Source organism: Sus scrofa, chromosome 14 (genome assembly GCF_054392235.1).
Source record: "Sus scrofa isolate SSC_HxYL_T2T_F1_AM1 chromosome 14, Sscrofa_HxYL_maternal_Yorkshire_Landrace_v2.0, whole genome shotgun sequence".
Classification (NCBI taxonomy): Eukaryota; Metazoa; Chordata; class Mammalia; order Artiodactyla; family Suidae; genus Sus; species Sus scrofa.
The window spans coordinates 97,868,198-97,880,730 of record NC_139396.1 but is presented as its reverse complement, the minus strand read 5'-3'; the positions used below and the strand labels follow the sequence as shown (position 1 = coordinate 97,880,730).

General features: G+C 34.6%; 1 protein-coding gene and 1 long non-coding RNA gene across 4 annotated transcripts in view; one reads left to right on the top strand and one right to left on the bottom strand.

Moving 5' to 3' along the window:
* Positions 1-12,533, bottom strand: part of MCU (mitochondrial calcium uniporter) — a 202,937-nt gene that overhangs the window by 43,515 nt on the left and 146,889 nt on the right. The gene's annotated exons all lie outside the window — the stretch shown is intronic.
* LOC146396882 (uncharacterized) overlaps positions 1-12,533 on the top strand; it is a 69,987-nt gene that overhangs the window by 26,325 nt on the left and 31,129 nt on the right. The window lies entirely within an intron of this gene.

Sequence of the window (12,533 nt, the reverse complement as noted above, 5' to 3'; positions counted from 1 at the left end):
AATACATACTGACTAAAAACCAATATACTAGCCTCAGAGCCAGATACTACATTCCACTCTATTAGCCTAAAGAAAAATCATTTAGGACTCTATGACAAGACATACCTTATACATTGCTATGTATAACAGACTTAACATCCCTCATATTGGTATCATTAATTCCCACCTCTTACCAGCTTAAGAGAGCACACAGAGGTGAGACTATGTACTAACAATCATTTAAAATTACTTGAGTCTTCATGGCTGGTCATGACACATTAATGTTTCGACACAGTAACTGAGACCCTATAAGTTAAGGGACACAACAACTTTACTGTAGACTGCCACGTTCAGATTTTTCAAGTTTCAAAACACTCAGTTGTAGTAAATTCTACTCAGAGATTCGAGGATGCTCTGGTTAAAGACGGGTGTGCTGGGAAACCCTACAATCCTAATCCTTTGCTTGAACTCCCTTACGGGAATCCAAGGAATCCTTAGGCTCCATGGAGTAGCTTGAACACTAATGAGATGGAAGACAAAGGAAGACGAGTCCTATATCTTATTCTATAAATGAGGAAACAGACTCACAGAAGGAAAGTGACTTATTCAGAGTCACCTATCAGAATCAGGATTAGAACCCAGGCCTCAATACTGCTAACTGTCTTCTGTAGGTCTCTGTTGGCTCAACTATAGCTCTAGAATGCTTAGGTATCTTCTACAAAGATGCTTTTATTTAAAATGTTTAAGTTATTTTACCCTCTGTCCTCTATGACTTTATAAATTACTATGTACAGTAATAAAAGACATTTCTGTAGGTCAGAGAACCACATAAATACATGGTTGTTTATGAATACTATTTGTTAGCATGCTATGGAACACAAGTTGGCAGGTAGTCCTGTTTTAGTAAATAAAGTTTTACTAGAACACAACCAAGCCCACTTATTTACTATCTAGAGCTCATTCATCTACTTTCAAACTACAACAGAGAATTGAGTAGTTGTGTAGTTGCAGGAGAGCTGAATGATTGCAAAAGAGACCATATGGCCCACAAAATCTCAAATATTTACCATATGCCCCTTTAAGAAAATGTTTGTTGACCTTTGCTGTAGAATTCCACCTCTGTAGTTTTGAGATAATTCACCTTCCTAAAGTCCTTCCCAGTCACTTCTATAATGATGCTGGCAATTACAAAATATCACTTATTAAATGTTTACAAACAGACATATAGGTCCCTTTCTTTAAACTTTATAACAGTCTATTGTCTAATAACACCAAAAGAAACAAAAATGATTTTGCTCTTGCCTTTTTTTTTTTTTTGAAATATGGCAACAATGACAACAACAAAGAAACACAAAATAAAGACAAAAAATATAAGGAAAGGACTGTAAGTATTCAAGACCAAACGGCCACTGGCATTCTAAACTGTATTCCATGACTCCCCTAGATGGAATATATTTTGTTAGTTAAATTGTACATTCTTAATAAATCACAAGAAAATAGAGTTTCATAAATACTTAACTTATGCCAAATATTTAAAAAATATACTGAGAAGTTAAAAAAACTTTCACACAAACGACATGTATTATTCACGTATTTAAATTTCATAGGCAGAGAACAAGATTAAGATCAAGAAGGTAAATATTCAAGAATGTGCAGAAATCATCAGAGAAAGAGCAAATCTCTAGGCAATCAATTCCAAATGATCAAGGTGATTTGGTGTTGACATGATCCCTTGAAAAGAAAATACAAGTTTATACTTTTGGTACGAGATAGTCCACATTTTTGATGAGTAACTTGAGAACTTTTAGGAGAAACAGGGATTCTAGTGAAAATAAAGGAAAGCATAACATCTGCTCTGGTATTATGACCATTACCTTTAAACCTTTAAATTATTATTTTTTAATTTTTTGTCTTTTTAGGGCCACACCTGAGGCATACAGAAGTTCCCAGACTAGGGGTCGAGTTGGAGCTGTAGCTGCTGGCCTACACTATAGCCACAGCAATGCCAGATCTGAGCCATGTCTGCGACCTACACCACAGCTCACAGCAATGCCAGATCCTTAACCCACTGAGCGAGGCCTGGGATGGAACCTGCGTCCTCATGGATGCTAGTCAGGTTCATACCACTGAGCCACAGTGAGAAGTCCCATTACCCTTAAATCTTAACCCCAGGAGAATAAAAATACTAGCATTATCAACTTAATCTGACTACAAAACACCGTAACTTAATTTTTCCAAGTTGTAAGATTCAAGATCATTTTATTAAAAAATCAAGTTTTAGTATTATAAAAAGGCATTCTATGCCCCAAGAGCAAATTATTAAACTCAAGTCAAAAGTAACTTTAAAATCCTTTAGTTCTATCATAAATTATGCAATTTCCCCTACACTCACCTTTCATTGTTCAGAAGAGCAAACTCAGCAATATATTCCTGCCAGCAACCTGGGAAGACTGTCAAGTCTACATAACCTGTCAATATCCCCTAAATATTCACAGCCAGTTAGACACTGGACCAGAGTCAGAGAAATAGAAAAATGAAAGAAAGAGAGAACAAAAGAAAGAGAAAAAAGTACTTCCTCATTAACCCAGTTTCCTTTATGAAAATCTTGGGACCAAATTTCATTAGAAAACAAATAGCTATTACCTATGTTAAACTAAATATAAAAATACTATATTAATCGTATCAAAAAGTTTTAAATGGAATAATTATATTTATATATTTGTCCACAGCCCCACTATACCATGAGTTTAGATATGTCAAATGATAACACCCTGTTACATTTCCCCTAGTGTAACAAGTAATGCTTATGAGAACAGATCCTTTCAATACATGTTCCAAAAGCTTTTCTTCTTTAAGACCAGAGTACCTAGATTTCAACAACTCTGCCAAACCTCTCTCTAGAAGCCAGTGCTTACAATCATACTAGGATTAATAGTGTAAAACTCTTTCATTTGTTCTAAAGCAAGACATATCTATAACATCTTCTACAATTTGACATCAGTTTTGTCCATATCCTCAACACGATAAAACTGTTGAAGCATTACATCAGCAATAATTTTTCATGACTTCAACTCTACCAATACACTAAAATAAGCACCATGCGAGTTTCGGCTGTGGCGCAGTGGGTTAAGAGCCTGACTGCAGCAGCTTGGGTCACTGCAGAGGTTTGAGTTCAATCTCTGGCCCAGCATAGTGCGTTAAAGGATCTGGCATTGCCACAGCTGTGGCATAGGTTGCAGCAGGGGCTTGGTTTCAACCCTGGCCTGGGAACTTCCATACGCTACGGGTACAGACATAAAAAAAAAAATGAAAAATAAGATAAGTAAATAAATAAAAGAAGCACCATGGCTTCAAACCTTCAAGATCTGATATAGGGGAGACACTGCAGTTACAAGTGTTGGGGCCAGCTGAATTCATGAATTTCAACCCCAAAGTCTCAGTTTTCCCATCTGTTAAACTAAAAATAGCAATGACAACTATTTCATAAGGCTGATTTCATTTAAGGATAAGCGACAATATAAATGTGACAACATTTGAATGACTAATAATCTACCAATATTTAAGCTATTCAGAACAAAACTCAAATCAACCTCTTTAAGGGACTGTTTCCTACTAAAAAGAATTTAATGTTTCATGCATTTCAAAAGCCATGCTTATCTCCAAAGAGATATTATATAACATATACACCTTATGATGATTAAGGTAGAAATCTGAAGGTTTAAAAGAGAATCTCTTCAGAAAGAACCATAAAAAATATGTAAAGGCTTTGACTAACTATAGAGCTTATTTCATTCTTCTTTCAATAACTAAGGAAGCAAAGTTTCTGATATAGTTTAAGTGAAAGTGGTAGTTATATTTTGAGTTAAATTATATAACAGTTTAATATTAGAAAATTATTTTCTCCTTGAATATGTAACTTAAAATGGTTCCTACATTTTATTATAAATTTGCAGCATTTCCCCATTTGATGATATTGTTACTTCATAATGTAAGTCCATGATTCAATTTATAGACCTTTGATTTCCAAGAGAATTTCACATTTACAAAACAAGGCAATATGAAGGACTTTTTGTTGCACCTTTCGACATTAGTTTTCTAATTAGGAAATCATCTACCTCCCAAATCATCAATAAGATTATTTTAATAGTAATACATGTTCAACAACTCACAGTGCTTTGAGGATCAAATGTATATAAAGATACAGGTACACAATAGCATACATGCATATAATGTATATAAAAGCATACGAAGCAAGAACTTAGCTATAAAATCTTCACTGCTGACACAGAAATAAACTAAAATAATCACAGCACTCAAACCTTCACCATAACTAGTTGTATATCATATCATTCAATGAAGTATGAACAATTACAAAGCTCACTTTTTAATCCAAATACAAATATTTATCCATTTAACAAGAAATGCTCATTACAGCAAATTCTCTTATATGAGGTTTTGAAATCAATATCTAGGTTCTAAGATTGAAAACATTAGTGATATTTCTTGTATATCACTAAGATATTTGGCACAAATTATCTTCATTGATAAACAATGTTTCTAACTAAGATTTCAGTATAACACCAAAATTACACCCTGTGGTTTATTATAATGGATAAGAACTACAGTCCAGTATCTACTAAAATTTCATTGTGTAGTCTAGACCCCTAGTATCTGAGGCGATTTCTACACCTACAATTGGAATGTGTTTACACCCTGAAGGTTGCTACATTTTCCTTAACAGATGCAATTTTACTCTTTTGAGTCTCATGACAGTCACATTAATGATACCAGCAGAAGGTATTTCTGCTTTTCTTAAGTGACAACTACCACTTTCCCCACAGTGAATAGGTTCTTTTCTATTTTGTTCCTTTCATTCTATTTATTAAGAACCTACATTCACAAGAAAGGTAAAAACTGTGGCCCCTCTGTATCATCCTACCTGTTTTTTACAACTATTATTTTATCAGACACTATGAAACTTCAAACATACTCAAAGTTGAATTCTACAGTGAACACCCTTCTATACCTTTCATCTAGATTCTACATTATGTTCTCTATCCATCCTTCCCTTTTTCAGAAATTCCTAATTCTCATAGTTTAAATGTTTTAAAATGTATTATATTCTCTAACTCCTTCCTGCACTGTTCCTAGATTTTGTCCTTACCTGTTTTCATTTGCCACACTGTATTCTAATTATCCATTTAGATGCCTGCCTTCCCTTCAGAGTAATGATCACCCTGAGGACTGCCTTCATGTCTTTATATATTATATCCTACTCTCATATACGAGGAAAAAGTAAAAGCTTAATAAATATTTATCTAATTGAGTTGTCTTCTTCCTTATACCTCAATATCTTTGACATTTATGAATTTCTTTATATTTTACTGCTAAACTACTCTGAGTAATAAGAAAGTAAGTTATTTCCACAAGCATTTTGGGAGATTATCAGAGGGCAAATTCCTTTAAATATATGAAAATGTCTATTTTATTTTTAGCTGCTATAGATACAAATGTATTCCATGTTGTATTGAGATGGCCATTAAGTGTACTGCTAATTATGAACAACAAAATACTCAAATGCAAAATCCTTAAAAAACTCACTGTCCCATAAAACCTAGCATTTGTAACTTCCAAAAAATCATTTAGAAAATTAAAAGCAGCATATACACTTAGATACAAGGGAATGAAATTATAATGGAAACTACATGGTAATATGAACTCTCAGTATTTGTTAAGTGAATAAACACAGCTGGTTTAAAAGATGTTTATATTGAGGGTAAAAATGTAATTTCATTGCTTGCATATTGATTGATGGTTCAATTTGGCTATGGTTCTTTTCATCACCTGAATTAATACTTCCTTCCATAGTATCATTAATACCTGTGGAATCTCAGTATATATAACAATACTGGGGAAATAGGAAGTTGTATCTATAAATTATTGTATTGAGATAAAACTCCCCTTCTCTAAGGTGGCATAAAAGTTAGGAAATCAAGAACTTTTAAAAGTATTTTATTTTGGCTTGATGATAAGTAAAGAGGTGTTAGTTATATTATTCTCTATACTTTCACTAACAAATACTTTGTTTTTCTACTTTGCTGGTAGCTGGGGTCTATGAGATTTCTATGCTGGTTCTAGATAACTGCTACTCAATATGCAGTTCATGGCTCTATAGCATCAGCATCTGATGGACACGTTATAACTACAGATTCTCAGGTCCTACCTCAGACTTACTGAGTCATAATCTGCATTTTAACAATATGACCAGGAAATTTGCAAGAACCTTAAATTTTGAGAAGCACTGCTATAGTTCATTCAAATGAGATTGAAGGAGTACATTCATTAGTTAGGGATAGTAGTCTCAGACATTCTACCTTTCTCATTTATCAAGACTCCAGCATAAGCAACAAAGGCTCATGGGGAAAAGCAACATGGCATTACAGAAAGAATACTGCATTAAGAGTTTGAAAATCTAGATTCTAATCTCATCTCTAGTTGTGTGACTTTGAACTTTAGTTCTTTTAATCTTTAAAATGAATGAGTTATACAATATACACGGTAAGGTTCTTCCAACTCTGAAAGTCTATGACTTTATGAATATAAATACCAATAGGTATTTGGGGAAATGATTCAACTGTATGGGCTATCTCAACAAATTAGGCTTACTTTTAATGCTACAGGGGCCTTGTCCATCAAGTACTTTACACTTATTTAGGTTTGAAAATTAGTCTCTATCTTTCATTTTCACACTTGGTTTCTGAAAGATGCATAGTGGTGAATAGCTTAGGAGGTGGGTGGCTGCTATTAATAATTCCCCTCACCACTTCCTTTGTTCTCGAATGCTGATAAAGCACAGGTAATAGACAGGATTCATGAAAAAGTAAAATCAGAGTCTGTATTTTTAACAAGAACAGGAGAATGTTACTGTTCTTAGGAAAAACATGGCTGAAGCATTTAGAAGTGAAGAATTATGATGTCTGACACTGTCAAATAAATCAGAAAATAAGAAATAACCATATGCATGTGTACATATATACGTGTGTGTAAAGAGAAATAAAGCAAATGTGGCAAAATATTAATAATTGATGAATCTATTATAGATGAATAGATTCATCAATTTTTCTGCAATTTTTCTGTAGGTTTAAAATGTTTTCCAAATAAAAGTTGAGAAAGAAAAAGAATTAACATAAACTGAATTAACATAAATAAAAAAGAAAAAGAATTAACATAAACAAAATATTTTCTTGTATTCTTCTCTCTTTTTTAAAGTAAAATATAGCAGACCTATTTATTTTTTCTGAAACCTTTAAAATGCAAGAGAAGGAGTTCCTGCTGTGGCTCAGTGGTAACAAACCTGACTAGTAACTATGAGGATGCGGGTTCAATCCCTAGCCTCCTTCAGTGGGTCAGGTAATGAGCACTGATGTGAGCTGTGGTGTAGACTGCAGACAGGGCTCAGATCCCACGTTGCTGTGGCTGTGGCATAGGCCAGCAGCTACAGCTCTGATTAGACCCCTCGCCCTGGGAACTTCCACATGCTGCATAGGCGGCCCTAAAAAAGCAATGAATGAATGAATGAATGAATGAATGAATGAATAAATAAATAAAATTTTAAAATGCAAGAGAAAATTTAGGGCAGAAGGAGAAAATTGTGATATATAAGATTTCAGTAACTTTTACTCCATATTGCTTCTACATTCTTTTAGTTGCTTCATTTTTTCTTAGCTAAGGATAAAATAAAAAGGGGGGGAGTGGTAGTAAGACATTTTCCTTATATTAATGAAGTAAGTGACTTCAAACCAAAAGAAGGCCTTCTATAATTTTTGTTTTCACTTTAGCTTCAACTAATAATGAAAAAGAAAGTAGTTACCACTCACAAATACAAATAACTACAGGCCCTTTTTATTTCTCTGCAAGGAGAGGGACACAATAGCTGCTATAAAAATCACTCCCGGAGTTCCCGTCGTGGCACAGTGGTTAATGAATCCGACTAGGAACCATGAGGTTGCGGGTTCGGTCCCTGCCCTTGCTCAGTGGGTTAACGATCTGGCGTTGCCGTGAGCTGTGGTGTGGGTTGCAGACGCGGCTCGGATCCCGCGTTGCTGTGGCTCTGGCGTAGGCCGGTGGCTACAGCTCCGATTCAACTCCTAGCCTGAGAACCTCCATGTGCCGCGGGAGCGGCCCAAGAAATAGCAACAACAACAACAACAACAACAAAAGACAAAAAAAAAAAAAAAAAAAAAAAATCACTCCCCACCACCCCTCCCCCATGTGTGTAAGCGTAAGAGACTTATACCATGAGAAAACCAAAACTTACAACAAGAAAGTAACAGCAAAGTAGTTGGTTTTGTTTCATAATTCCTTTTTCATTTATTTTTAGCCATTTTCTTTTTATTTATTTTCAACCATTTTTAAAACTGAAGTATAGTTAATTGAACTAAATGTGTTAGTTTCAGGTGTACAGTAAAGTGATTCAGTTACACATATATCTAAAGTGATTCAGTTATACATGTATCTATATATATCTATTTTTTTTAGATTCTTTTCCGTTACAGGTTATAACAAGATATTGAATATACTTCTCTGTGCTATATAGTAGGTCCTTGGTATTTATCTATTTTATATATAGTAGCATGTATAAGTTAATCCCAAATGCCTAATTTATCTCTTTCCCTACTCTGTTGCTACCCCCTTGAGTAACTCCATAAGTTTTCTATGTCTGTGCATCTATTTCTATTTTGTAAATAAGTGCTTTTTTTTAAAAATCATTTTTTCTTTAGGTTCCACATATAACTGACATCACATGTTATGTCTTTCTCTTTCTGACTTGCTTCACTTAGTATGATAAACTTTAGGTCCATCCATGTTGCTGGAAATGGCATTATTTCATTCTTTTTCATGGATGAGTACTATTCCACTGCATGCACGCATGTACACACAGACACACTCCATATCTTCTAAATTATTATTATTATTTTTTTATTTTCCCACTGTACAGCAAGGGGATCAAGTTATCCTTACATGTATACATTACATTTTTTCCCCACCCTTTGTTCTGTTGCAACATGAGTATCTAGACATAGTTCTCAATGCTACTCAGCAGGATCTCCTTGTAAATCTATTCTAAATTGTGTCTGATAATCCCAAGCTCCAGATCCCTCCCACTCCCTCCCCCTCCCATCAGGCAGCCACAAGTCTATTTTCCAAGTCCATTATTTTCTTTTCTGTGGAGATGTTCATTTGTGCTGGATATTAGATTCCAGTTATAAGTGATATCATATGGTATTTGTCTTTGTCTTTCTGGCTCATTTCACTCAGGATGAGATTCTCTAGTTCCATCCATGCTGCTGCAAATGGCATTATGTCATTCTTTTTTATGGCTGAGTAGTATTCCACTGTGTATATATATCACATCTTCCAAATCCAATCATGTTGATGGACATTGTTTTTTATCTAGCTAAAAACAAAATAAACATGCTGTCTGCAATTCTAATGTAATCGTCCTGTGAAATTGTAAATCTCAATCTGGAATACAAGCAACAGAATCATGCACTAGCTGACTGATAATGTTTTCCTTCAGCTTTTCCATACCATAAAACAAACAAATCCACCTTTAATTAACTGGAGATTTAAAAACATCCATAAGACAAACACTATTTATCTTTAACACTCCAGCCTCATATACATATGAGTTTGATAAACTTCCCTCCTTTTACTCTATTTAGTGAAGGGGAATTATTTTAATTTGCTTGATTTTTGAAAATATTCCTAACTTTTCAGAGTGTAACTTCAGATAATGAACACACTATTTAAAATTAATATAAAAGAATAATAGTCATGAAAGGTTTTAGTAGAGTATGGGTAAGACCAAATATGACAGTTAAGATGGTTTTCATATATAATTCAAAGCTGAAAATACTCAACCCAGAATGGTCCTCAGCTCAGTCTCTCTGACTCTAGCTGATCTCTCCCCCTGTTGAGGGATCACATGGGGGGCCAATCTCTTAGCTAACAATTCTAGCCACAATTTTACACAGTTGAGACTGAAACTGAGAGATGGCAGATCTTTATCTGTACATAGAGAGAGGTCCCTATTACCACTATCACTATCATTCTCTTCATTTTCTCAACATTCACAAGATCTAACTTTTCGAATTATTTTATTTATCCTTGGTCTGTTCTACAAAGAATTTGAGGTGACTACAACACAAGCACACCACAAATAGTGGTACATTTTTTTTTTAATCTGAAATTGAAGTTTAAAAACCAGGAGAAAGAAAAATACAAATATTAGAAAATAAAGATTGGGATAAAAGAGGTTTTGATACAAGCCATCAAAAGCTAAATAGAGGCTAAATTAAGTTCAATATTTGGCTCCAAGTCTCTGTGGTAGCCAGAATAATGCCCTCTCCACCCCCCACAAAAGATCTCCATGTCCTAATCTCTGGAATTTGTGGGTATGTTACTTGGCAAATGGAAATTAAGCTGGAAGATGGAATTAAGAGTGTCAATAAACTGAGTTTAAAATAGGGAGATTATCCTGGGTTATCTAGATAGGACCAATGTTATCACAGGGGCCTTTGAATAGAGGAAGATGTGGCTACAGAGAATGAGATAGATGCCAGTATGACAATGACCGAGAAACTCTCCTTAACGTCACTGAAGGAGAAGGTGGCCAAGGCAAGGGTGTAGCCTCTGGAAGCTGGAAAAGGCAAGGAAACAGATTCTCCTTTGGAGCCTCCAGAGAGGAACAGAGACTTGCTGACACATTCTTTTTAGCCCAGTGAGACCTGTATTGGACTTTTAACATAATAAATTTACGTTAAGCCACAAAGTTTGTTGTAATTTGTTAGAGCAACAATAAAAAACTATTCTGGCCTCCTAGGCCCCAAGACAAGAAGACAATACAATCAGTGATAATTCTCATTAATATAAGGGAGAAAGCACAACAATTTGTCAGGAAAGGGAACATATTTTCTAACACAAAGTTCTAAAAGAAATTCCTGATGCAGCATTTTACATAGGAAGCTCTGAGTAATAATAGTGGATATGAAGTTCCTCCCCAAATTCTGGGTATTAGATTAAATAAGAAATTTCATAAGATTGTTTCTTACATCATTCTTTGATAAAACATGAATCTGTCTTTATCATCTTAAAATATAATTGAGTAAAGTCAATCTTTTTTGGCAGAGTCAGCTTGATTTAAGACTGTAAATTAAAATAGCATAAATATGATGGACATTCATACAATAAAGTTCATTTAGAATTAAAAGCTATTAATAGATCTACAAGTTAATAAATCCAATTTAAAAAGTAAATTATAGAAGGATAAGCAAATTACAGTAGTCTGTATGTAAGTTTAAAAGAAATATACACGCATGCTATTGTTTTCCTTTTCACATTAATATAGTATACATAATATATTTAAACACTAAATATATGGTAAAGATATCATTTTTATGGTAATAATCTCTGGGGAGAATGAGTTTTGGAATTGGGGATGGGAACAAAGGCAGCATTAACTTTATTGTATTGCACTATATATTTATTATTTATCTTCTTAGTAAAAAAGAGCTGGTACAAATATGGCAAAATTCAAATATTTAAACTATGGGTGGTATTTCTGTTTAATTCTCTATAATTTTCTGTTTACAAAATTTCCAAATTACTGAAAAGAAAGAAAAAGCGAACTGTTTATCCTTTAAACAGTCTTCAACAAACATCATTTCTCTCAAAAAGCTTTTCCTGGGGGCTGGCAAGAAGGTTAGATTTTATTTTCTGATAAAGGCCCGGATTTTACATTAATGGAACCATACAGCATTTATTAATTTGAATTTGGCTTTTGCTGCTTAACATTACATGTATAAAATTTGTCTATGTTGTTGAGGATAGCAGTAGTTATTTTTCATCCCTGCATATCTATGTATCCATTACTTGAATCTCCTGTATGAGTATTCCAAAAAGGCCATTTGGGCTATTTCCAGATTTGGCTAATAATTCTGTAGTGAATATTCTTTATGTCTTTTGGTGCACTGATGTATGCACATCCTCTGGGTATATGGCTAGGAGCAGAATTGCTGGGTCATAAGGATATACATAAGTTCACACTTAAGAGATTCTGCCAGTTTTGCAAAGTAGCAGGTAACAACTTACGTATCTACTAGCATTTAAGAGTTCCAGATGTGGAGTTCCTGTCGTGGCTCAGAGGTTAACAAACCCAACTAGTACCCATGAGAACACGGGTTCAATTCCTGGCCTCACCCAGTGGGTTAGGGATCTGGTTTGCCATGAGCTGTGTGTGGTGTAGGTCACAGACACAGCTCAGACCGTGCAGACACAGCTCAGACCCCGTGTTGCTGTGACTGTGGTATAGGCCGGCAACTGCAGCTCTGATTAGACCACTAGACTTGGAACTTCCATTTCCCTGTGCCACAGGTGCAGCCCTAAAAAACAAAAGAGTTCTAGATGCTTCTCATTCTTATGAATACCTGGTATTGTCAGTTCTGTTAAATTTTGGTCATTCTGGCAGGTGTGTGTGTTATCTCCCAGTAGTT